Raw genomic sequence first — 27,858 nt, 5'->3', positions numbered from 1 at the left:
AGGGACACTGCTTGTTGCCCATAATATATCCACACAACTGGATGCAAATACCAAAAAGTACCAAACAATACATAGGATAAAAAAATAAATAAAAAAAAATATGCGTCTCTTAGTTCCTTGTTGGATAAAAACATGTCCACAAACAAAGCTGCAGTACAATTTGTTGCACCAGGTACTGTAGCTCCCCAAATGGGTGGTCTTCAGTATGCCGAATGTCGGGATCTCGGTGCACAGTATACCGGCGCCGGAATCCCGACACCCGGCAAAAGGACATATATTCTCCCTCGTGGGGATTCACGATCCCCCAGAGGGAGAATAAATAGCGTGGCTGTCGGTATGCCGGCGGTCGGGCTCCCGGCGCCGGTATGCCGGCGGTCGGGCTCCCGGCGCCGGTATGCTGGTCGCCGGGAGCCCGGCCGCCGGCATACCATACTACACCCCCTCAAATTATACACTAAGTCTACCTACTGTACATCTGTAGTAGATGCACAATACTATTTAAAAACTATAGTGTATTTCCATTTGTGGTTGAACAAAGGAAAATAATAAAATACGATTACACAAACATATGGCTCAAACATTCTTCTATTCACAATTTTTCCATACAAAAGATTTTGATTAATTAAATCATTATGATATGTCACACTTGCCAACATTTCATGTAGGAGATGCGGTAGGTAGTGGGTGCAGGGGTACGGAACTGTTAATTGCCTCATCATGCCCCCTACTGCTTAGTGCCTGTTCGTGCTAAAGGAAGGAAGTGGCTGTGACATGGGAGGTTGGTCTACTTTCTAAGGACAGATTTGGGAATCTACTGGACATTCTGGGAGAGTAGCCAAGTACAGTATGTGGTTCTACAATTTACTGGATTAACATCTGACATTTAAAATAAGATTGTACCTGAAATTGCCTATTGATAACTCAGAAACACAGTACACAGAGGAGGACAGAATCTTAACAATAAGATGGTACATAATGTACAATGGCAGTGAAAAAGACTACACGGCAACTAAGGAAGAACTTTTTTCTTTTTTTTTTTCATAGAAAGCGTGATATATCCAAGCAATCCCTGCAATTGTGGTTTGGAGTCATACAGTTAAGGAATTCAAGTGTGCCTGGGAAAAACAAACAGATGGCTGTTGTTAAGATTTCATACTTAAATATGAAAATAAATAAAAACCATACTGTATAACAAACAAACAAACAAACAAAAGTGCACCAAAAAATGGTAGATGGACCTGTATGTATTTTTATAATATCAAATCCTAGGTTTCTGCAATACGTTTGCTGATATATGACTGATTATTGTGAATCCCAGACCTTCTTCAGCGACTTATGTAACAAATCAGAAGTGTCCAGTGTTTCTTTTCATGCTAACAGATAGTGCTAATGAAGGTCAGTATTTAAGTAATAAAATTGAGACAGAGCCGCGACTCAGTGGATGGGTGGAGAAGGAACAGCAGAGAGGGAGATGGCGCAGGCCAGAGCGTAAGGCAGGGCCGAGCAGAGGGTGGGTCCACCATATAAAAGAGTGAGTATTTTATAATATCTATATATCTATCTATCTATATATAAATAATACAAACTCAGCACTCACTTAATTACACCAAACTGTAATTCATCTGAATTCAGGGACTGTTAGATCCAAAATATTCAGTAACCTTAATTGATGTAGAGGTTAATTTTATTATGCATTTGTATGGGACTAAATTGTCCTTTATTGAAAATAGAGCGAAATATTAAAATTAATAGAATAAGAGACAGTAAATAGAAGGTGACAGAAATTGAGCTAATGTGAATAAAGATTTAAAAACAGAGCTAATGTGTTTCTCCCTTCATATATTTTCCTGTGTTTATTACAATTGTGCATTCACATGCATATATATTTGCGCAGCACTGTGTCAGTGCTATACTCATATGAGACCTGCGGTTTTCATATTCATTTGAGCCTACTATGCTGCGATAGAGGGAGATGTGCTGTCTTGCTTGAAAGTTGCAAACTGTTACATCAAATTGTCACCAAGTTTTATTTATATAAAAATGTGCAACAAAAGATCTCCACTCCTGCCCCTAAGGCTGTGATTATGGTTACTTGATTCTAATGTTATAAATTGAGGAGTGACACAATGTTGCTAAATATGTAACTTATGGCTGCAGCAATGTGTTCCCGTTTTAGTATTCATGTTTAAAATTGTGCAAACGGTATACAATATACCTATGAGACCTATAGTGGATTATTAGAAGCCAAACCTGCTTATATTAGAGAGGAGTCTGTAAACGCATTCATATACCTGAAACTCTATCTATACGCTGTGGGATAGCTGACATTAATAATAAATAAGAGAGACTACAGGGGTTAATGCCAGATACTAGATTGTCAATGTATATAGCGGATATTTAGTGTCATTTGTACGTATACTGCAGTCAGCCGACAAACAGGGGCATGATCCTTTGGTACCTGCATAATTTATAACGTATCTGAATGTGACTAGCAATATTTAAACGTTATTAATATGCCCCGCATGGACACAATTTAATATTGCTGAGTACCAGTAACGACTGCTGATTAAATATATACGTAATACCAACGTACATAAACGGTGTGGAACACTGTGGTATCAACATCACATGGGATATATTATAATCCATCTATCCTGTACATTTATCTGAGCATCAGTAATAACAGTAATTGGTGTCAGAGATTACTAAGATTTTTAAAATAGATAGTTTCTAATACAGGGCAGTGGAATTATTCACCCTGGCTTATCCCCATCAGTTCCTTCTAACACAATATCATATTAGCACTTCTTGCACCATATGATATTCTAGAATTTCAGGCATAAGTTACATATTTAGCAACATTGTGTCACTCCTCAATTTATAACATTAGAATCAAGTAACCATAATCACAGCCTTAGGGGCAGGAGTGGAGATCTTTTGTTGCACATTTTTATATAAATAAAACTTGGTGACAATGTGATGTAACAGTTTGCAACTTTCAAGCAAGACAGCACATCTCCCTCTATCGCAGCATAGTAGGCTCAAATGAATATGAAAACCGCAGGTCTCATACGAGTATAGCACTGACACAGTGCTGCGCAAATATATGCATGTGAATGCACAATTGTAATAAACACAGGAAAATATATGAAGGGAGAAACACATTAGCTCTGTTTTTAAATCTTTATTCACATTAGCTCAATTTCTGTCACCTTCTATTTACTGTCTCTTATTCTATTAATTTTAATATTTCGCTCTATTTTCAATAAAGGACAATTTAGTCCCATACAAATGCATAATAAAATTAACCTCTACATCAATTAAGGTTACTGAGCATTTAAGCCCTTATTTGACATTGCTGCTGGGGATATATATGTGTCATAACAATAATTGTATCAACGATTCAGTAGTTGGATGAGTGCACCTTAAATTTATCTGGTTTCTTTTTCTTTTCCCCTTTCTATGGGGATTTGACTCCATATCCTTGTTTAAACCAGTTGGTAGCACCTTTATGAGCCTTTGAACCTTTTTTCATTTATGTATGTATATATGTATATATGCATGCGAATCCCTATAATAGGGTTTAATTAGATATAATTATAGGCACTCCAACTTTGTGACTAACAACATAACTCATAAATCTCGGTGCGGGTTACCCTCCAGACCTGGTGAAAGCTTTTTGCCTGACCAGTACTGGAACTTTTAGATCCAAAATATTGCAATAATTTGTCAAACTGACCAGCCCTTATGTTTGAGTGCTTTGGATTGCAGCATATTGATATATATATATATATATATATATATATTTATTTCCAGCAATGACAGCACTCAGAGATTATTACAGCAATAAAAGTGTATTAAGGTAATTGACGTTTCGGAGCTGCAAGCTCCGTCCTCAGAATACACACCACATCCGAAACGTCAGTTACTTTAATACACTTTTATTGCTGTAATAATCTCTGAGTGCTGTCATTGCTGGAAATCTACTTTTGATATGGACATGCACCGGAGGAAGCTGTCTTTAGGTTTGTGAGTGCCGGTATTCACTGGATGCATATATATATATATATATATATATATATATATATATATATATAGCCTTGCTAAAGTAAAGTATTCACCCCCTTTGCATTTTTCATGTTTTGTTGCCTCACAACCTGGAATTAAAATAGAGTGGTTGAAGGTTTGCATCATTTCATTCACAGAACATGGCTACAACGTTGAAGATGTTTTTGTTTTTTTTATTGTGAAGCAAATAACAAATAGGACAAAATAACAGAAAACTTCAGCGTGCATAACTATTCACCCCCCTAAAGTCAGTACTTTGTAGAGCCACCTTTTGCGGCAATTACAGCTGCAAGTCACTTTGGATAAGTCTCTATGAGGTTGCCACATCTTGCCACTGCGATTTTTGCCCATTCCTCAAGGCAAAACTGCTCCAGCTCCTTCAAGTTGGATGGTTTCCGCTTGTGAATAGCAAACTTCAAGTCTGACCACAGATTCTCAATTGGATTGAGATCTGGGTTTTGATTAGACCATTCCAACACATTTAAATGTTTCCCCTTAAACCACTCGAGTGTTGCTTAAGCAGTATGCTTCGGGTCATTGTCCTGCTGGAAGGTAAACTTCCGTCCCAGTCTCAAATCACAGACAGACTGAAACAGGTTTTGCTCAAGAATATCCCTGTATTTAGCACCATCCATCTTTCCCTTGACTCAAAACAGTTTACCAGTCCCTGCTGCTGAAAAACATCCCCACAGCATGATACTGCCACCACCATGTTTTACTGTGGGGATGGTGTTCTTGGGGTGATGGGATGTGTTGGGTTTGCTGGAGACATAGCGTTTTCCTTGATAGCCGAAAAGTTCGATTTTAGTCTCATCTAACAGAGCACCTTCCTCCATACATTTGGGGAGTCGCCAACATGCCTTTTGGCAAACTCAAAACGTGCCTTCTTATTTTTAACACTAAGTAATGGCTTTTTTTCTGGCCACTCTTCCGTAAAGCCCAGCTCTATAGAGTGTACGGCTTATTGTGGTCACATGCGCAGATATACCAGTCTCTGCTGTGGAACTCTGCAGCTCCTTCAGGGTTATTTTTAGTCTCCGTGCTGCCCTCCTTGCCCGGTCTGTGAGTTTTGGTGGCCGGCCCTCTCTTGGCAGGTTTGTTGTGGTACCATGTTCTTTCCATTTGAAGATGATGGATTTGATGGTGCTTCCGGGGGATCATCAAGGATTCGGATATTGTTTTATAACTCAACCCTGAATTGTACTTCTCAACAACATTGTCCCTGACTTGTTTGGAGAGCACCTTGGTCTTCATGGTGTGATGCCTCTTACTTAGTGGTGTTGTAGCCTCTGGGGCCTTTCAGAAAAGGTGTGTTTATACTGACAGATCATGTGACGCTTAGATTGCACACAGGTGGACTTCATTTCACTAATTATGTGACTTCTGAAGGTAATTTGTTGCACCAGAACTTTTGAGGGGCTTCATAGCAAAGGGGTGAATACATGTGCACATGCCAATTTTCTAATTTTTATGTATAAAAATTATAATTTTTTTAAATAAAATGTTCTTATTTCACTTCACCAGCTTAGACTATTTTTTGCAGATCCATCACATAAAAGATGAAAAAAAAAATAAGATTTTACTTACCGATAAATCTATTTCTCGTAGTCCGTAGTGGATGCTGGGACTCCGTAAGGACCATGGGGAATAGCGGCTCCGCAGGAGACAGGGCACAAGAATAAAAGCTTTAGGATCAGGTGGTGTGCACTGGCTCCTCCCCCTATGACCCTCCTCCAAGCCTCAGTTAGGATACTGAGCCCGGACGAGCGTACATAATAAGGAAGGATATTGAATCCCGGGTAAGACTCATACCAGCCACACCAATCACACCGTACAACTCGTGATCTGAACCCAGTTAACAGTATGATAAAACGAAAGGGAGCCTCTGAAAAGATGGCTCACAACAATAATAACCCGAACTTTTGTAACAATAACTATATACAAGTATTGCAGACAATCCGCACTTGGGATGGGCGCCCAGCATCCACTACGGACTACGAGAAATAGATTTATCGGTAAGTAAAATCTTATTTTCTCTGACGTCCTAGTGGATGCTGGGACTCCGTAAGGACCATGGGGATTATACCAAAGCTCCCAAACGGGCGGGAGAGTGTGGATGACTCTGCAGCACCGAATGAGAGAACTCCAGGTCCTCCTCAGCCAGGGTATCAAATTTGTAGAATTTAGCAAACGTGTTTGCCCCTGACCAAGTAGCTGCTCGGCAAAGTTGTAAAGCCGAGACCCCTCGGGCAGCCGTCCAAGATGAGCCCACTTTCCTTGTGGAATGGGCTTTTACCGATTTTGGCTGTGGCAGGCCTGCCACAGAATGTGCAAGCTGAATTGTACTACAAATCCAACGAGCAATCGTCTGCTTAGAAGCAGGAGCACCCAGTTTGTTGGGTGCATACAGGATAACAGCGAGTCAGATTTTCTGACTCCAGCCGTCCTGGAAACATATATTTTCAGGGCCCTGACAACGCCAAGCAACTTAGAGTCCTCCAAGTCCCTAGTAGCCGCAGGTACCACAATAGGTTGGTTCATGTGAAATGCAGAAACCACCTTAGGTAGAAATTGAGGACGAGTCCTCAATTCTTCCCTGTCAGAATGAAAAATGAAGTAAGGGCTTTTATATGATAAAGCCGCCAATTCTGACACACGCCTGGCTGAAGCCAGGGCTAACAGCATCGTCACCTTCCATGTGAGATATTTTAAGTCCACAGTGGTGAGTGGTTCAAAGCAATGTGACTTTAGGAAACTCAACACAACATTGAGATCCCAAGGTGCCACTGGAGGCACAAAAGGAGGCTGTATATGCAGTACCCCTTTTACAAATGTCTGAACTTCAGGCACTGAAGCCAGTTCTTTCTGGAAGAAAATCGACAGGGCCAAAATTTGAACCTTAATGGACCCTAATTTTAGGCCCATAGATAGTCCTGTTTGCAGGAAATGGAGGAAACGACCCAGTTGAAATTCCTCTGTAGGGGCCTTCTTGGCCTCACACCACGCAACATATTTTCGCCAAATGCGGTGATAATGTTTTGCGGTTACGTCCTTCCTGGCCTTGACCAGGGTAGGGATGACTTCATCTGGAATGCCTTTTTCCTTCAGGATCCGGCGTTCAACCGCCATGCCGTCAAACGCAGCCGCGGTAAGTCTTGGAACAGACAAAGCCCCTGCTGGAGCAGGTCCTTTCTTAGAGGTAGAGGCCACGGTTCTTCCGTGAGCATCTCTTGAAGTTCCGGGTACCAAGTCCTTCTTGGCCAATCCGGAACCACGAGTATAGTTCTTACTCCTCTCCTTCTTATGATTCTCAGTACTTTTGGTATGAGAGGCAGAGGAGGGAACACATACACTGACTGGTACACCCACGGTGTTACCAGAGCGTCCACCGCTATTGCCTGAGGGTCCCTTTAGACGGGACGCCATCATGAACACTGCTGACAGTGCTATCACATGATTTTCCGCCCAGCGAAGAATCCTTGCAGCTTCTGCCATTGCCCTCCTGCTTCTCGTGCCGCCCTGTCTGTTTACGTGGGCGACTGACGTGATGTTGTCCGATTGGATCAATACCGCCTGACCCTGAAGCAGGGGTTTCGCTTGACTTAGGGCATTGTAAATGGCCCTTAGTTCCAGAATGTTTATATGAAGAGATGTTTCCATGCTTGACCACAAGCCCTGGAAATTTCTTCCCTGTGTGACTGCTCCCCAGCCTCTCAGGCTGGCATCCGTGGTCACCAGGATCCAATCCTGAATGCCAAATCTGCGGCCCTCTAGTAGATGAGCACTCTGCAGCCACCACAGAAGAGACACCCTTGTCCTTGGCGACAGGGTTATCCGCTGATGCATCTGAAGATGCGATCCGGACCATTTGTCCAGTAGATCCCACTGAAACGTTCTTGCATGGAATCTTCCGAATGGAATCGCTTCGTAAGAAGCCACCATTTTTCCCAGGACCCTCGTGCACTGATGCACTGACACCTGGCCTGGTTTTAGGAGGTTCCTGACTAGCTCGGATAACTCCCTGGCCTTCTCCTCCGGGAGAAACACCTTCTTCTGGACTGTGTCCAGAATCATTCCTAGGAACAGTAGACGTGTTGTTGGAATCAGCTGCGATTTTGGAATATTTAGGATCCACCCGTGCTGACGTAACACTACCTGAGATAGTGCTACTCCGACTTCTAACTGTTCCCTGGACCTTGCCCTTATCAGGAGATCGTCCAAGTAAGGGATAATTAAGATGCCTTTTCTTCGAAGAAGAATCATCATTTCGGCCATTACCTTGGTAAAGACCCGAGGTGCCGTGGACAACCCAAACGGCAGCGTCTGAAACTGATAATGACAGTTTTGTACTACAAACCTGAGGTACCCTTGGTGAGAAGGGTAGATTGGGACGTGGAGATAAGCATCTTTGATGTCCAGAGACACCATATAGTCCCCTTCTTCCAGGTTCGCTATCACTGCTCTGAGTGACTCCATCTTGAATTTGAACCTTTTTATGTAAGTGTTCAAGGATTTCAGATTTAAAATTGGTCTCACCGAGCCGTCCGGCTTCGGTACCACAAACAGCGTAGAATAATACCCCTTTCCTTGTTGTAGAAGGGGTACCTTGATTATCACCTGCTGGGAATACAGCTTGTGAATGGCTTCCAAAACTGCCTCCCTGTCGGAGGGAGACTTTGGTAGAGCAGCCTTCAGGAACCGGCGAGGGGGAAACGCCTCGAATTCCAGTTTGTACCCCTGCGATACTACCTGTAGAATCCAGGGGTCCACTTGCGAGTGAGCCCACTGCGCGTTGAAATTCTTGAGACGGGCCCCCACCGTCTCTGAGTCTGCTTGTAAAGCCCCAGCGTCATGCTGAAGACTTGGCAGAAGCAGGGGAGGGCTTCTGCTCCTGGGAAGCGGCTGCATGGTGCAGTCTTTTTCCTCTTCCTCTGCCCCGGGGCAGAAATGAGTGGCCTTTTGCTCGCTTGTACTTATGGGAACGAAAGGACTGAGTTTGAAAAGACGGTGTCTTTTTCTGCTGATGTGAGGTGACCTGGGGTAAAAAGGTGGACTTTCCAGCCGTTGCCGTGGCCACCAGGTCCGATAGACCAGCCCCAAATAACTCCTCCCCTTTATACGGCAATACTTCCATATGTCGTTTGGAATCCGCATCCCCTGACCACTGTCGCGTCCATAATGCTCTTCTGGCAGAAATGGACATCGCACTTACTCTTGATGCCAGGGTGCAAATATCCCTCTGTGCATCACGCACATATAGTAATGCATCCTTCAAATGCTCTATAGTTAACAATATATTGTCCCTGTCCAGGGTATCAATATTTTCAGTCAGGGAATCCGACCATGCAACTCCAGCACTGCACATCCAGGCTGAAGCGATAGCTGGTCGCAGTATAACACCAGTATGTGTGTATATACTTTTTAGGATATTTTCCAGCCTTCTATCAGCTGGTTCTTTGAGGGTGGCCGTATCAGGAGACGGTAACGCTACTTGTTTAGATAAACGTGTGAGCGCTTTATCTACCCTAGGGGGTGTTTCCCAACGCGCCCTAACCTCTGGCGGGAAAGGGTATGGTGCCAATAATTTATTAGAAATTAGCAGTTTTTTGTCGGGGGAAACCCACGCTTTATCACACACCTCATTTAATTCATCTGACTCAGGAAAAACTATTGGTAGTTTTTTCACACCCCACATAATACCCTTCTTTGTGGTACTTGTAGTGTCAGAAATGTTCAATGCCTCCTTCATTGCCGTGATCATGTAACGTGTGGCCCTACTGGACATTACGTTTGTCTCCTCACCGTCGACACTGGACTCAGTATCTGTGTCTGGGTCTGTGTCGACCCACTGAGGTAACGGGCGTTTTAGGGCCCCTGACGGTGTCTGAGACGCCTGGACAGGCACTAATTGATTTGCCGGCTGTCTCATGTCGTCAACAGTTTTTTGCAAAGTGCTGACATTGTCACGTAATTCTTCAAATACGATCATCCAGTCAGGTGTCGACTCCCTAGGGGGTGACATCACTAACCCAGGCAATTGCTCCGCCTCCACATCATTTTCCTCCTCATACATGTCGACACACACGTACCGACACACAGCAGACACACCGGGAATGCTCTGATAGAGGACAGGACCCCACCAGCCCTTTGGAGAGACAGAGGGAGAGTTTGCCAGCACACACCAAGCGCTATATATATATATACAGGGATAACCTTATATAAGTGTTACTCCCTTTTATAGCTGCTGTTTTTATTATTAGCTGCCAATAGTGCCCCCCCTTCTCTTTTTTACCCTGATTCTGTAGCAGGTCTGCAGGGGAGAGTCAGGGAGCCGTCCTTCCAGCGAAGCTGTGAGGGAAAATGGCGCTTGTGTGCTGAGGAGATAGGCTCCGCCCCTTCACGACGTCCTTATCTCCCGCTCTTTTCTGGAAAAATGGCAGGGGTTAAATACATCCATATAGCCCAGGAGCTATATGTGATGTATTTCTTTTTGCCAACCTAAGGTATATCTGTTATATTGCGTCTCAGGGCGCTCCCCCCCCAGCGCCCTGCACCCTCAGTGACCGGAGTGTGAAGTGTGCTGAGAGCAATGGCGCACAGCTGCAGTGCTGTGCTCTACTATAGTTGAAGACAGGACCGTCTTCTGCCGCCGATTTCACCGGACCTCTTCGCTCTTCTGGCTCTGTAAGGGGGCCGGCGGCGCGGCTCCGGGACCCATCCAGGCTGAACATGTGATCGTCCCTCTGGAGCTAATGTCCAGTAGCCTAAGAAGCCCAATCCACTCTGCACGCAGGTGAGTTCGCTTCTTCTCCCCTTAGTCCCACGATGCAGTGAGCCTGTTGCCAGCAGGACTCACTGAAAATAAAAAACCTAAAATAAACTTTTATTCTAAGCAGCTCAGGAGAGCCACCTAGCCTGCACCCTTCTCGTTCGGGCACAAAAATCTAACTGAGGCTTGGAGGAGGGTCATAGGGGGAGGAGCCAGTGCACACCACCTGATCCTAAAGCTTTTATTCTTGTGCCCTGTCTCCTGCGGAGCCGCTATTCCCCATGGTCCTTACGGAGTCCCAGCATCCACTAGGACGTCAGAGAAATTAAATTACAGGTTGTAATGTAACAGAATAAATAAAAAGCCAAGGGGCGGAGGGGGGGGGGGGAGGGTGAATACTTTAGCAAGGCACTGTATATATATATATCTCTATCTCATCACACTAATCAGCCATTACATAAAAACACTCAGATCTTGAGTGTGCTGGATGCAGAAAAAACTACAAAGGTGTGTAGTACTCAGGTCCACAGAGTCTGTATGGTCTTCTTGTGCTGACGCTGCATATACATGAATAGATAATCCTCTGTAAATCCCGCTCCATCTCTGCTATCTGCAGTGATTACTGTGAATACGGCTGTACATTGTCACTCTTTAATAAATCTGAACTCCTGGTTAAGTCTCACAGTGTGACCTCCTTCATATGTGAAATTTGGCTCATACCGTTTGGCGTAATGTGAATTTTGACTCATACTATGTGGCGCAATGTGAATTCGGCTCATACCGTGTGGCGTAATGTGAATTCGGCTCATACCGTGTGGCGCAATGTGAATTCGGCTCGTACTGTGTGGCGTAATGTGAATTTGGCTCATACCGTTTGGCGTAATGTGAATTTTGGCTCATACTGTGTAGCGTAATGTGAATTAGGCTCATACCGTGTGGCGTAATATATTGTTATTTTTTAAATGCATAAACGTTTTTGCATTAACTTGGAGGTGCTGGCTCTTTTGTTGTACATCTAGTTTATCTTATATGTGCCTGGCACTCCTATGATGGACTGTATAATGTGTGCAGCTGGTCCTCTTTAAATATATATATATATATATATATTACAAACAAATTCTGAGGGCGCACACTGTGCTCTTTAATATAATTTTTAAATGCCTATCAAATATTCACTATACATTTGTTTACTTGCAGTTCAATTTTTAACCCACCTAAATATTCAACACTTTCATAATCCGGTATGTGAGCTCTGTTATATTCTGCACTATAGGTTGATTTATTAATTCACAATTTGGACTTTTATAGATATAGTCCTCTATCAAAAAGTTATGTGTGGTCATAGATTTAGTTCACATTATGAACTAATAAGTTATACTTTAAAATTAGGAAAAAAAAATTGAATTTGTATATTTTCCCATAGACACTGGGTTCACTCCAAAATAATTAAATTGATGAGATCAGGTTAATCCTCTCTCGCATTAAATCACCAGTAAGTGAGTTACTTTTTCTTTCCCATTTTTCTACACACTTTGAAAGTGGGTCATATTATGATCTATAACTATTGTCTATAGGCTGTATTTTGGTTTCCAGCCCATTTGTGGATCCCCCTCATCAGTTGTGGATTTGCTACATTATCCTTGAATGGTGGCTTCTAAAGATTTGTGTGAGTTCAACTATTAGAGCCGCATACACTCTTTTCAATGATTTAAGTCCATTTTATATTTGATTACTTAATCATTTATGCACCTCTGTTAAGTATTTATATCTTTATACAAATTGTAAAAGTATTGCAAAGTCCGTTCTATATCCGATTATTCGATTATTTATTTATCTACTGTGGAGCAGCACTATCACATGTTTTTTGCTAATTATTTGTACCCATATGTATAAAAAATTGTGGTAATATTGTAAAAGATTACATGATCTCTTTACATTGTGAATTATATTGATGAATACTTCCTCTTTTTTTATTATTAATGAAAGTATGTTGCACAATTTATGTTTGATTATAAATACTGTTTTCCTTTTCTCCTCTTTCTCCATTCCATACCAGCTCCAAAAAGATTTTACCCTGATGAAGTCCTTTTAAGGGCGAAACACGTCTGTTTCAGAGTGCATTCTCTTCTTAAAAAGCAGCAACCCCTAAAAATGGATTGTAACATATGGGTTTGACTGCATATATATGTTATACACACACACACACACACACACACACACACACACACACACACACACACACACGGTATGGTGAAGCAGCACTCCCAATACACGATACCTGGTCCGGTGCCTCTCCTTAGGATAGCACTGCAGGGATCCAATTATACATGTCTAGTAGGCGGCACACGGCATCAACACTCTCAGGCGCAGGTAAGTATACAACGTTTCAAAGTTTTATTCCCACGTCTTCATCAGGTTACCTCATTGTGGTGTGTATTCTGAGGACGGAGCTTGCAGCTCCGAAACGTCAATTGCTTTAATACACTTTCATTGCTGAAAAAATCTCTGAGTGCTGTCATTGCTGGAAATCTATATATATATATATATATATATATATATATGCCGCCGGACGGGATCCCGGTGACCAAAATACAGACGCAGGAATCTTGCCCGGCAGCCAGAATCTCAACGTTCATATGCCGACATGGGTGGGATTTCCGGCATCAAAATACCGACGCAGTCCCGGTCATCCTCTAAGCGGGACACGCTCACGTCCTGCCGTGGGGAGGGGGGTTAAGTTTAGACACTATTAAGGCGGGTTAGGGTGTAGGGATGGAAAGGTTAGGGTTAGGAAACGGGGATGGGGAAGTTAAGGGTGCAAACTACTAGCCTGTCGGGATTTTAAAGGACAAGATGCTGATGTCAGTACCCCGTCCATCGGCTTTAAATACTGAACACACATTATATATATATATATATATATATATATATATATATATATATATAAAAGGATTTTAATACCTACCGGAAAATCCTTTTCTCCTAGTCCGTAGAGGATGCTGGGGACTCCAAAAGGACCATGGGGTATAGACGGGATCCGCAGGAGCTTGGGCACACTACAAAGACTTTAACTGGGTGTGAACTGGCTCCTCCGTCTATGCCCCTCCTCCAGACCTCAGTTATAGGAACTGTGCCCAGGAGAGACGGACATTTCGAGGAAAGGATTTTTGTTTAACCAAAGGGCGAGAAACATACCAGCCCACACCACAAACATACCGTACAGCTGGAGTAGTATGAAACCAGATAACCGTATGAATTAACAACAGCAACAAGCTGAATAAACTAATACACAACCCATGTGTAAACAAATACAACCAGTAATAATACAACTGCAAGTAACAGTCCACACTGGGATGGGCGCCCAGCATCCTCTACGGACTAGGAGAAAAGGATTTACCGGTAGGTATTAAAATCCTATTTTCTCTTACGTCCTAGAGGATGCTGGGGACTCCGTAGGGACCATGGGGTCTATACCAAAGCTCCAGACCGGGCGGGAGAGTGCGGACGAGTCTGCAGCACCGATTGAGCAAACATGAGGTCCTCATCAGCCAGGGTATCAAACTTGTAAAACTTAGCAAATGTGTTTGAACCCGACCACGTAGCTGCTTGGCAAAGCTGAAGTGCCGAGACCCCTCGGGCAGCCGCCCAAGAAGAGCCCACCTTCCTAGTAGAATGGGCCTTTACCAACTTCGGCAACGGTAGCCCAGCCGAAGAATGAGCCTGCTGAATCGTACTGTTGGAAGCATACAGGACAAACAAAGCTTCTGTTTTCCTGGTAAGAGCCGTTCTGGCGATATACATTTTCAAAGCTCTTACATCATCAAGAGACTTTGGAACCGCCACAGCATCCGTAGCCACAGGCACCACAATAGGTTGGTTATGTGAAACGAAGAAACCACCTTTGGTAGGAATTGTTGACGAGTCCTCAATTCCGCTCTATCCGAATGGAAAATCAAATAAGGGCTCTTGTGAGACAAGGCCGCCAACTCTGACACTCGCCTGGCCGACGCCAGAGCCAAAAGCATGACCACTTTCCAAGTGAGAAACTTTAACTCAACCTTATGCAAAGGTTCAAACCAGTGAGACATAAGGAACTGTAAGACCACTTCAAGATCCCGCGGCGCCACCGGCGGCACAAATGGAGGGTGGATATGCAACACGCCCTTCACAAAAGTCTGAACCTCGGGAAGGACGGCCAATTCTTTCTGAAAGAAAATAGATAAAGCCGAACTCTGCACTTTTATGGAACCCCATTTCAGGCCTGCATCTACGCCTGCCTGCAAAAAATGGAGAAACCGACCCAAGTGAAACTCCTCCGCCGGAGCTGCTTTGTTCTCACACCATGAAACATATTTCCTCCAAATACGGTGATAACGTTTTGCCGTAACCTCCTTCCTAGCTTTAAGGAGAGTGGGGATGACCTCCCCTGGAATATCCTTCCGAGCTAAGATTTGGCGCTCAACTTCCACGCCGTCAAATGCAGCCGCGGTAAGTCCAGAAACACGCAGGGCCCCTGCAACAACAGGTCCTCTCGTAGAGGAAGCGGCCAGGGATATTCCACTAGTAAGTCTTGAAGATCCGGATACCAGGCCCTCCGTGGCCAATCTGGAAGGACGAGTATCGCCTGAACCCCTGTTCGTCGAACGATCCTCAGCACCTTCGGAATGAGAGGAAGCGAAGGGAACACATACACCGACGGAAACACCCACGGAGACACTAGGGCGTCCACTGCGCTGACCTGGGGGTCCCCTGACCTGGAACAATATCTCGGAAGCTTCCTGTTGAGGCGAGACGCCATCATATCTATAAGAGGAATTCCCCAACGCTTTGTCACTTCTGCAAATACCTCTTGATGAAGAGCCCACTCTCCCGGATGGAGATCGCGTCTGCTGAGGAAGTCTGCTTCCCAGTTGTCTACTCCCGGGAGGAAGACTGCTGACAGAGCGCTCACGTGTTGTTCCGCCAGCGTAGGATTCTTGGGGCCTCCTCCATAGCCACCCTGCTCCTTGTTCCTCCTAGGCGGTTTACATACGCCACTGCTGTTATGTTGTCCGACTGGATTAGGACAGGTAGACCCTGAAGAAGGTTCTTTGCTTGCAGCAGGCCATTGTAAATGGCTCTCAACTCGAAAACATTTATGTGGAGACAAGATTCCTGGCTTGACCACTTTCCCTGAAAATTTCTTCCTTGCGTGACTGCGCCCCAGCCACGGAGACTTGCATCTGCTGTCAGCAGGACCCAGGCCTGGATTCCGAATCGGCGTCCCTCGAGAAGGTGAGAGCCTTGCAGCCACCACAGGTGAGAAATCCTGGCTCTGAAAGATAGAGTTATTTTCCGGTGCATGTGCAGGTGAGACCCGGACCATTTTTTCAGCAGATCCCACTGAAACACCCGGGCATGAAACCTGCCAAACGGAATGGCTTCGTAAGCCGCAACCATCTTCCCTAGTACCTGAGTGCATTGATGAATCAACACACTTGTCGGCCTCAGGAGCTCCCTGACCATGGTCTGGATTTCCAGAACTTTGACCTCCGGAAGAAACACTCTCTGTATCTCCGTGTCCAGGACCATGCCCAGGAAGGGCAGCCGAGTGGCCGGGATCAACTGAGACTTTGGCAAATTTAGTATCCAACCGTGATGTCGCAGAACCAACAGGGAGAGATCCACATTTCTTAACAACTGCTCCTTGGACCCCGCCTATATCAGGAGATCGTCCAAGTACGGGATTATTGTGACCCCTTGCTTGCGCAGGAGGACCATCATCTCTGCCATTACCTTGGTGAAAACCCTTGGGGCCGTGGAAAGCCCAAACGGCAACGCCTGAAATTGGTAATGAAAATCCTGCACCGCGAACCTCAGGAAGGCTTGATGAGGAGGGAATATTGGGATGTGTAAGTAAGCATCCTTTATGTCGACTGACGCCATAAAATTCCCCCGTTCGAGGCTGGAGATCACGGCTCAAAGAGAATCCATCTTGAACTTGAAAGTTTTCAAGTACGGATTGAGGGATTTTAGGTTCAGAATCGGTCTGACCGAACCGTCCGGCTTCGGCACCACAAAGAGGATCGAATAGAACCCTTTCCCCCGATCTGACCGGCACCACGACCCTCTGTTGACACAACTTTTGTATCGCATCCCTTACCACCTCTCTTTCGGGAAGAGAAGTTGGCAAGTCAGACACGAAAAACCGGTTGGGGGGCATCTCCTGAAACTCCAGTCTATACCCTTCGGACACTATTTCTAAGACCCAAGGATCCAGAGCCGAACGAACCCAGACGTGACTGAAGAATCGGAGACGGCCCCCCACCGGTAGGGGCTCCCCCAGGGGAGCCCCAGCGTCATGCTGTGGACTTGGTAGAGGCAGGGGAGGACTTTTGGTCCTGGGTGCCTGATACTGCAGGCAACTTCCTTCCCCTACCTCTACCCTTTGAAGCGAGGAAGGACGAGCCCTTACCTCTTTTGTATTTATTAGGCCAAAAGGACTGCATCTGCTGATGGGGTGCCTTCTTCTGTTGTGTGGGAACATAAGGAAGAAAAGATGACTTACCCGCCGTAGCGGTCGACACCAGGTCAGCCAGGCCTTCACCGAACAAGACACTACCTTTAAAAGGGAGAGCTTCCATATTCTTCTTGGAGTCGGCATCAGCATTCCATTGGTGAATCCACAGCGCCCTCCTGGCTGAAATCGCCATGGCATTGGCTCTTGATTCCAAGAGGCCAACATCCCTCGCCGCATCCTTTAGGTAATCTGCAGCGTCCTTAATATAACCAAGAGTCAGAAGAATATTATCTTTATCAAGAGCATCCATATCAGAAGCCAAATTTTCAGCCCACTTTGCAATAGCACTACTCACCCATACCGACGCCACAGCAGGTCTGAGCAATGCACCAGTATCGACGAAAATGGACTTCGAAGTCGTCTCCAGCTTGCGATCCGTCGGATCCTTGAGGGCCGCCGTGTCAGGAGACGGAAGCGCCACCTTCTTGGACAATCGGGATAGAGCCTTGTTCACATTTGGAGACGACTCCCATTTTTCCCTATCGTCAGAGGAAAAAGGATATGCCATCAAAATTCGCTTGGGAATCTGTCACATTTTTTTCAGGCGACTCCCAAGCCTTTTCACAAAGCGCATTCATTTCATGAGAGGGGGGGAAACTTTACCTCAGGTCTTTTCCCCTTAAATAAACAAACTCTTGTGTCAGGAACGGCAGGTTCCTCAGATATATATAAAACATCTTTAATGGCTATAATCATGTACTGAATACTCTTGACAACCCGTGGATGCAAAGAAGCCTCATTCAAATCGACATCGGAGTCAGAGTCCGTGTCGGTACCTGTATCTGCCAGCTGGGTAAAAGCACGCTTCTGTGACCCTGAGACTGTTTGTACCCGAGACAAGGCATCCTCCACCGACTGTCTCCATGTTTGTGTCTGAGAATCAGATTTATCCAGTCTCTTTGACAACAAAGCCACATTAGCATTCAGTGTACTCAGCATAGTCATCCAATCAGCAGTCGGCTGTGCCGACAGACACATACTTAATCTTTTTCTGCAGCCCCCACAACTTCCTCCGGGGAGGAACACCCAGTCTCAGACATGTCGACACCTTGTGCCGACACACTCACACAGTCCACAAGCCCGGGGACAGACCCACAGAGAAGCCCTTAGGGAGAAACACAGAGAGAGTATGCCAGCTCACACCCCAGCGCCCATACACTAACACAAGCCAGTAATATGATCAGCGCTGTTAACATAAAATGAAAAAGCACCAAATTTATGTGCCCCCCCCCCCCCCCCCCCGTTTTTCCTCCCTGCACTTGCGGGAGCGTGGAGGACCGGGCCAGCGTCTCTGCAGCACTGAAGAGATACAAGAAAATGGCGCTGGTGAGCAATGTGCGGCTAAGCCCCGGCGCGCTGTAGCCCGCTAAAATTTGAATCTGCAAACTGGCGGGGGTACCCTATACCGTGATCGGACACCGTATAGCCCTTTTTTGCCAGCCAAAAACCTCAGTAACTGCTGCCCAGGGCGCCCCCCCCCCCCCCAGCGGCCTGTCCTGTAAGTGCCGTTGGTGAAGTGTGTGGGAGTCTGGAGCGCAGCGCTACTGCTGCGATGTACCTCCGTTACTGAAGTCTTCTGCCGTCACTGAAGTCTTCGGTTCTTCTAATACTCACCCGGCTTCCATCTTCTGGCTCTGTGAGGGGGGTGACGGCGCGGCTCCGGAACAAGCAGCTAGGCGAAACAAGTGATCGAACCCTCTGGAGCTAATGGTGTCCAGTAGCCTAAGAAGCAGAGCCCTTAACTAAGAAGAAGTAGGTCTGACTTCTCTCCCCTCAGTCCCACGATGCAGGGAGCCTGTAGCCAGCAGGTCTCCCTGAAAATAAAAAATCTAACAAAAGTATTTTTAGAGAAACTCTGTAGAGCTCCCCTAGTGAGTGTCCAGTCACTCCTGGGCACAAAGTCTAACTGAGGTCTGGAGGAGGGGCTTAGAGGGAGGAGCCAGTTCACACCCAGTTAAAGTCTTTGTAGTGTGCCCAAGCTCCAGGGGAACCCGCCTATACCTCATGGGCCTTTTGGAGTCCCCAGCATCCTCTAGGACGTAAGAGAAATATATATATATATATATATATATACTCTCCAAGAAATAGAGGCACTCCTGGACTGCAAACTTAGTGAAAACTCATGGTGATTTATTCTTCAACGTTTTGGGGTACTGCCCTCCGTCATCAGGACACGGGGGGCAGTACCCTTTGCAAGGGTGTAGCTACCATAGGTGCAGACAGTTCAGCTGCTATGGGGCCGACGTTCCCTCTTAAAGTCACATGTGTTATATTCATTTTTCACCATTGGGGAGTACAGACTTTTGCCTTGGGCTCCTACAATATATCTAGGCATGCCGCTGGACCTGGCTCATTGTACTGTGGTATAATATGAACTTAAAGAGATTATAATGTTACATAATGTGTACTGGGGCACTGTAGTGTGGCACAATATGAAGTAGAGGCACTATAGTGTTGCGCAATATGAACAATGTACAGTGTTGCATAATGTGTACAATGTAACATCACCACCTAGGTCACTACTATGCTTCATAAAATAAACTAGGGCACTATTATGGGGCATTAGATTTATTTAGGCACTAATATGGTTAATGAATGAACTAGGGCACTACTATGGGGCATAAAATTAACTACTGCTGCGGAGAGGTATCTCTCTAGAAGCATTGGGAAGGGGGCCCTTTTAAAATGTTGCTACAGGGCTCACAAAGTTCTGGCTACGCCCCTGACCCTTTATCATGGTGAAAATAGGACTTTGGTTACCTACCGGTAAATCCTTTTCTCGTAGTCCCTAGAGGATGCTGGGGTCCACATTAGTACCATGGTGTATAGACGGGTCCACCAGGAGCCATTGGCACTTTAAGAGTTTGAGAGTGTGGGCTGGCTCCTCCCTCTATGCCCCTCCTACCAGACTCAGTCTAAAAACTGTGCCCGAGGAGACGGACATCTTCGAGAGAAGGATTATACACAGATAGTGGCGAGATTCATACCAGCTCACACATACAAGGCACGTAAAGCCAACGTAGCTTGAACACTCAGCAACTGCTGAAACATTACTTACCAAGTAACAATGCAGTACTAAACTAAAACGAAGTTGTACTGAACCAAATAACATTTGCAGGAAAACGAAGCGCTGGACGGGCTCCCAGCATCCTCTACGGACTACGAGAAAAGGATCTACCGGTAGGTAACCAAAATCCTATTTTCTCTTGCGTCCTAGAGGATGCTGGGGTCCACATTAGTACCATGGGGATGTACCAAAGTTCCCAGAACGAGCGGGAGAGCGCGGAGGCTCCTGCAGAATTGATTGACTGAACTTCAGATCATCAGAGGCCAATCTATCGAACTTGTAAAACTTTGCAAACGTGTTCGACCCAGACCAAGTTGCAGCTCGGCAAAGTTGCACTGCCGAGACACCCCGGGCAGCCACCCAGGAAGACCCCACTTTACGAGTAAAGTGGGCCTTAACAGATTTTAGACACAGCAGTCCTGCCGTAGAATACGCATGCTGGATAGTAAACCTGATCCAGCGAGAGATCGTCTGCTTAGAAGCAGGACACCCAATTTTCTTGGGATCGTATAGGACAAACAGAGAGTCCGACTTTCTGTGATGAGAAGTTCTCTTTACATATATCTTCAGAGCCCTTACAACATCAAATAACTTTGATGTAATTGAGGAGTCAGTAGCCACTGGCACCACAACAGGTTGGTTGATATGAAATGCCGACACAACCTTCGGAAGAAACTGCTGACGAGTCTGGCGCTCAGCTCTATCTTCGTGGAAGATCAAGTAATGGCTTTTACAGGATAAAGCCCCCAATTCGGACACGCGTCTAGCAGAAGCTAAGGCCAACAATGTGACCGCCTTCCATGTAAGAAATTTGACCTTAACCTCCTGTAGAGGCTCAAACCAATCCGACTGGAGGAACTGCAACACCACGTTAAGGTCCCAAGGCGCCGTAGGCGGTACAAAGGAAGATTGGATGTGCAGACCTCCCTTCAAAAAAGTCTGAACCTCAGGGAGGGCAGCCAATTGTTTCTGAAAGAAAATGGATATGGTCAAAATCTGGACCTTCACAGATCCTAATCTCAGGCCCATATCCACACCTGCTTGCAGGAAGAGGAGAAAACATCCGAGTTGAAACGCCACCGTACGAAACTTCTTGGATTCACACCAAGAGACATATTTCTTCCAAATACGATGGTAATGTTTAGACGTTACCCCTTTCCTAGCCTGTATGAGGATAGGAATGACCTTCTTCGGAATGCCTTTCCGAGCAAGTATCAGGCGCTCAACTTCCATGCCATCAAACGTAGCCTCGGTAAGTCTTGATAGGCGAATGGCCCCTGCTGTAGCAGGTCCTCCCGAAGAGGCCTCGGTTCTTCTTGCAGTAGATTCAGAAGGTCCGCGTACCAAGCCCTTCTTGGCCAGTCTGGGGCAATGAGGATCGCTTGAACCCTTGTTCTCCTTATGAGCTTTAGGATTCTTGGGATGAGTGGGAGTGGCGGAAACACGTATACTGACTGGAACACCCATGGAGACAACAGGGCGTCCACTGCCACGGGGTCCCTCGACCTGGAACAAAAACGCTGAAGCTTCTTGTTGAGACGAGAGGCCATCATGTCTATATGGAGTAATCCCCAAAGGTCTGTTATTTCCCTGAACACCTCCGGATGGAGACCCCACTCCCTTGGATAGAGATCGTGTCTGCTGAGGAAGTCTGCTTCCCAGTTGTCTACTCCCGGAATGAAGATGGCTGACCGCGCCAACGCATGTTTTTCTGTCCAGAGGAGTATTCTTGTCACCTCTGACATTGCTGCTCTGCTCTTCGTTCCGCCCTGTCGGTTTATGTAAGCCACTGTTGGTACGTTTTCCGACTGCACTTGAATCGCCCGATTTCTTAGAAGAGGGGCCGCCTGAAGACCGTTGTACACGGCTCTTAGTTCCAGGATGATGATGGGCAGGCCGCCTTCCAGACTTGACCACCGTCCTTGGAAGGTTACTCCTTGAGTGACTGCTCCCCAGCCCCGATGGCTCACATACGTGGTTAGAAGGACCCAGTCCTGAATCCCGAACCTGCGGCCCTCCAGAAGGTGAGGTAATTGCAACCACCAGAGGAGCAAAATTCTGGCTCTCGGCGACAGACAAATTCTCTGGTGCATGTGGAGATGAGATCCCGACCACTTGTACAGGAGATCCAGTTGGAAGGTCCGAGCGTGGAACCTCCCGTACTGGAGAGCTTCGAAAGAGGCCACCATCTTTCCCAACAGGCGAATGCATTGATGAACCGACACCCGGGCTGGTTTCAGGACATCCCGGACCAGTTTGTATCACCAACGCCTTTTCCTGCGGAAGAAACACCTTCTGCACTTCTGTGTCCAGGATCATTCCCAGAAAGGACAACCTCTGGGTTGGTTCCGAATGTGACTTTGGAAGGTTCAGAATCCAACCATGACTCTTGAGGAGGCGTGTTGTGAGAACAATGGACTGCAGCAGCTTCTCCTTGGCCGATGCCTTTATCACCAGATCATCCAGATATGGAATGATGTTCACCCCTTGTTTGTGGAGGAGAACCATCATTTCTGCCATCACCTTGGTAAACACCCTCGGTGCTGTGGAGAGGCCGAATGGCAGGGCCTGGAAATGGAAATGACAGTCCAGCAATGCGAAACGGAGATAAGCCTGATGTGGCAGCCATATCGGAATTTGGAGGTACGCATCCTTGATATCCAGGGATACCAGGAATTCCCCCTCTTCCAGACCTGATATCACCGCCCTGAGAGACTCCATCTTGAACTTGAACTCCTTTAGAAAGGGGTTCAATGATATTAGGTTCAGAATGGGCCTGACCGAACCATCCAATTTCGGTACCACGAAAAGGTTCGAATAGCAACCTTTGTTTTGCATAAGAGGTGGTACTGGCACAATGACCTGTGCCTCCACCAGTTTTTGGACAGCATCCTGTAGTACAGTGGTGTCTGTCAACAGAGTTGGTAAGCCTGACTTGAAAAAACGATGAGGAGGGAGACTTTGAAATTCCAGCCTGTAACCCGGGGATACAATATCTATCACCCTGGGATACAGGCCGGAAGCTGGCTGACGGGCCGCCCAGGCTCTTTTGGGCTTTGGCTTACCAGGTTTGGAAGTGCGGGCCTGCTTGTTGTACGCCTGACCTTTTGCTTTACCTGAAGGACGAAAGGGGCAAAAGGAAATACCTTTAGCCTTCGACACAGAAGGAGCGGTACTTGGCAGACAAGCAGTTTTGGCAGCAGCTGTTACGATTCCTGTACTCCAGACTGGAGAAGATCTTATGGCAGAGATCTGAGTACAGGAATGAAATACAGGTTGTGGGAGCTGGAGAGCCTAGTAACCCCTGGCGCCCTAACTCCGTTGTCTCGCCCGTGTTATCAGAAATCCCCTGCGAGACTATGGTTGCTTGAGCCCATGGCAGCCGCGTTCGAAGGGCGGATTATGTCTGCCCAACCCCGATGCCCCCGCAGGTCTTAATGGGAGACAAGGGGAAGTCCGAGACAGGGAGATAACAAGGGGCCCTCTGACTAAGCAACCAAGCCAGGGGTTACAAGCTAACTTAACTAAATCAAAAGGTATGTGCGGACTAGCCGCCAGGGAAAAGGACAACCAAGGATCCACGGATCCGACACTCCTATCCGGCACCGCTGGACACCAGAGTGGATCTTGTGGAAGCGGAATCCTCCGCAAAGCTCCAGAACTCAAAATAAACACAATAATAAATAGTAGCGGACAAGCCGCAACACACGGCTGCGCCGCGACTCACGAACACCACCAGATGTTAAAGGTGCTCGGTCAGACTCCAGGAACAGATGGTAACTTCCGAGTACTGGATCACTGAGAACAGGAACAAACGAACAGACCGGGACTGGGAACTCTCTCTGCAGCAGAATCAGGCAAACAGGAAGCTATCACCGGCGTCTGTGAGGAGTCCTGGGAGTGCTTTTAACAGAGAGTCTTCCAATCAGCTGTTTGGAGGCTGATTGGATTAAATGCCATGCAGCTGACAAGCTGCATGGCCAGGGAAACAGATGAGTGATAATTACAACATGCCGTGCAGCTGCATGCTACACAGCCAGGAAACCAGTGATGATATAAACTTAGACCCAGCAACGGGGAACACGATCCGACAGTGGCGTCCCCGTTGCTAGGCGCCGGCCGCACTGACGAGCGGACCCTCGGCGCCTAACAGTACCCCCCCCTTGAGGAGGGGTCAAGGAACCCCTAAATCCGGGTTTCTGAGGAAATTCTTGAAAAAATGCCCTTTTGAGCCTTGGGGCATGAAGGTCCTCATCTAGGACCCACGACCTTTCCTCAGGACCATAGCCTTTCCAATGCACCAAAAAATAAAGCCGACCTCGGGACAGCTTGGAATCGAGAACCTTCTCAACCACGAACTCCTGCTGACCCTGTACATTAACTGGTGATCTCCCCTGAGGTTTTTTACGAGGAAATCTGCTAGATGAAACATATGGTTTGAGCAAAGAGCAATGGAAGGTATTTCCGATTCGTAACGTTTTTGGTAGCTGTAACCGGAAAGCAACTGGATTGACTTTTTTGATAATGAGAAATGGTCCAATAAATCTAGGACCCAATCTGGCTGAGGTTTGTCGAAGTTTGATATTGCGAGTCGACAGCCACACCCTGTCTCCTACTCTAAAAGTGCACGGCCGCCGGAACCTGTCCGAAAAATCTTTTTCCTTGAAAGCTGCTTTTCTGAGAGCTATGTGCACTTTTTTCCAAATAAGTTTAAGATGAGAGGTCAGGGCCAGAGAGGAGACAGAGGAATGTTGGAAAAATGAATTAGCTCTGGGGTGGAAACCAAAAACTGCAAAAAATGGAGACACATTGGTGGAGGAATGACAGGCATTATTATAAGCAAACTCTGCCAATGGAAGAAACTCAGACCAGTCATTTTGGAGTTTGGCCGAGTACAAACGCAAATATTGTTTTAAGGATTGGTTCACTCGCTCAGTCTGTCCATTTGATTGTGGATGATAACCGGAGGTTAATGATAATTTCATTTTTAACGAAGCACAAAAAGACTTCCAAAACTGTGCAATGAATTGTGGACCCCTGTCAGAAACAATATCAGTGGGTAACCCATGGAGTCTGAAAACATGACGGAGGAACAAGACTGCCAATCCCTGGGCAGATGGCAATCGGGGAAGACCAATAAAATGAGCCATCTTACTAAAACGGTCCACTACCACCCATATGACTGTGCATCCAGCTGACAGAGGGAGATCCACCACAAAATCCATGGAGATATGCGACCATGGTCTAAGAGGAACATTCAATGGCATAAGCTGACCAATAGGCAAAGAACGGGGAACTTTATGCTGTGCACAGACCTGACACGAAAAAACAAACTCTTTAATGTCTTTAGAAAGACCAGGCCACCACACTGAGCGGGATACCAATTCAAAAGTTTTAGCGACTCCCAGATGCCCTGCAACTTTGCTATCATGAAATTCCTCCAAAACAGTTGCTCTCAAAAACTCAGGAACAAAAAGACGACCAGCAGGAGTATTTCCCGGAGCTTGATGTTGAAGCAGCTTCAATTGAGAAAAAACATCCTGTGTGAGACCTGCCTGAATGACTGAAGGCGGAAGTATGAGAGTAACAGGACTGTTGTCTTGAGCGGGAAGAAAACTGCGTGAGAGGGCATCTGCCTTGGTATTCTTGGAACCAGGTCTGAAGGTGATAATGAATTTGAAACGAGTGAAAAATAAAGCCCAACGAGCCTGTCGGGCATTCAGTCGCTTAGCTGATTCAATGTATTGAAGATTTTTGTGATCTGTCAAAACAGAAATGGTATGGGTCGCTCCTTCAAGCCAATGTCTCCACTCCTCAAAAGCCCATTTAATAGCCAGCAACTCCCGATTACCAACATCGTAGTTGGATTCAGCAGATGAGAATTTCCTGGACATAAAGGCACAAGGATGTAACTCAAGGGAATCTGGATCCTTCTGAGAAAGGATAGCCCCTACACCAACCTCCGAGGCATCTACCTCAACGATGAAAGGCAATTCTGGGTTGGGATGTCTAAGGACAGGGGCTGAGACAAAGGCTTGTTTCAAGGCCTGAAAAGATACTTTAGCTTCACATGACCAATTGGTAGGATCTGCTCCCTTCTTAGTGAGTGCCACAATGGGAGCAACTATGTCAGAGAAAGAGTGAATAAACCTTCTGTAGTAGTTCGCAAACCCTAAAAAGCGCTGAATTGCTTTTAAGTTGGTGGGTTGCGCCCAACTCAGGATGGCTTGGAGCTTCTTAGGTTCCATTCGGAATCCCCGAGGGGAAATAATGTACCCTAAAAAGGATACCTCCGTGACGTGAAATTCACACTTCTCCGGTTTGGCATACAAGTGATTTTCACGTAATTTCTTAAGTACCTGACGCACCTGGGTAACATGTTGTTCTATAGAGTCAGAATAAATCAAAATGTCGTCTAAATAGACCACAACGAATCTTCCCAGAAACTCACGGAGCACATCATTGATGAGATCCTGAAAGACTGCCGGAGCGTTAGATAGGCCGAAAGGCATGACCAGATACTCATAGTGACCTGATTGAGTACTGAATGCCGTTTTCCACTCATCCCCCGATCTGATTCTAATGAGATTATATGCTCCTCTCAGGTCAATCTTGGAAAAAATAACAGCCGAACGTAGCTGATCAAAGAGGACAGAGATCAGAGGCAGAGGGTAAGTATTCTTTACTGAGATTTTATTCAGGGCTCGAAAGTCAATGCAGGGTCTGAGGGAACCATCCTTCTTCTCTACGAAGAAAAAACCTGCACTTAAAGGGGATTTAGATGGCCTGATAAACCCTTTCTCAAGACTTTCTTTCACATACTCATTCATGGCCACAGTTTCAGGACCAGACAATGCATATAACCTTCCTTTAGGCAACGTGGCACCAGGAATTAACTCAATGGTACAATCATAAGGCCTATGGGGAGGCAAAATATCCGCATTGCCCTTGGAAAACACATCCAAAAAATCTTGGTACTCTCCAGGAATATGTGCGGACCTGGCAGCAGCTACTCGGATAGGAAGTGTAATACATTCTTTATCACAGATGGTACTCCATTGTAGAATCTCCCCAGACTGCCAATCTATGATGGGATTATGAAAGGCCAGCCAAGGGTGACCCAGAACCACAGGAACTGCTGGACAATGGGTAAGAAAAAACTCAATCTTTTCAGAATGTAGAGCTCCCACCGAGAGCAAAACAGGAGGTGTACATAGAGAAATAACCCCATTGGATAAGGGACTCCCATCTAAACCATGCATGGTGATACACCTACTTAAGGTTAACTGAGGAATACCTAAGGCCTTGGCCCATGTTAAGTCCATAAAGTTTCCTGCAGCTCCACTGTCCACAAAAGCAGAGACCGAGGAACAGAGGCTGTCATAAGAAACTTTA

General features: G+C 46.0%; 1 protein-coding gene across 11 annotated transcripts in view; it reads right to left on the bottom strand.

The window, feature by feature from the left end:
- The window catches only part of LOC135055374 (uncharacterized), a 902,783-nt gene that overhangs the window by 97,811 nt on the left and 777,114 nt on the right, over positions 1 to 27,858 (bottom strand). Inside the window, exon 5 of one of the 11 annotated variants that reach the window (XR_010243742.1) lies at positions 449 to 1,115. The exons of the other annotated variants lie outside the window; for them this stretch is intronic. The gene's annotated coding sequence lies outside the window, so the exon portion shown is untranslated. Of the gene's footprint in view, positions 1 to 448; positions 1,116 to 27,858 lie in introns of those variants that run through there. 11 annotated transcript variants of the gene reach the window in all.

The sequence above is a fragment of the Pseudophryne corroboree genome, chromosome 3 (genome assembly GCF_028390025.1).
Source record: "Pseudophryne corroboree isolate aPseCor3 chromosome 3, aPseCor3.hap2, whole genome shotgun sequence".
In the NCBI taxonomy this organism is placed as follows: domain Eukaryota; kingdom Metazoa; phylum Chordata; class Amphibia; order Anura; family Myobatrachidae; genus Pseudophryne; species Pseudophryne corroboree.
The sequence above is the reverse complement of the archived record's forward strand: the minus strand, read 5'-3'. Positions and strand labels throughout refer to the sequence as shown.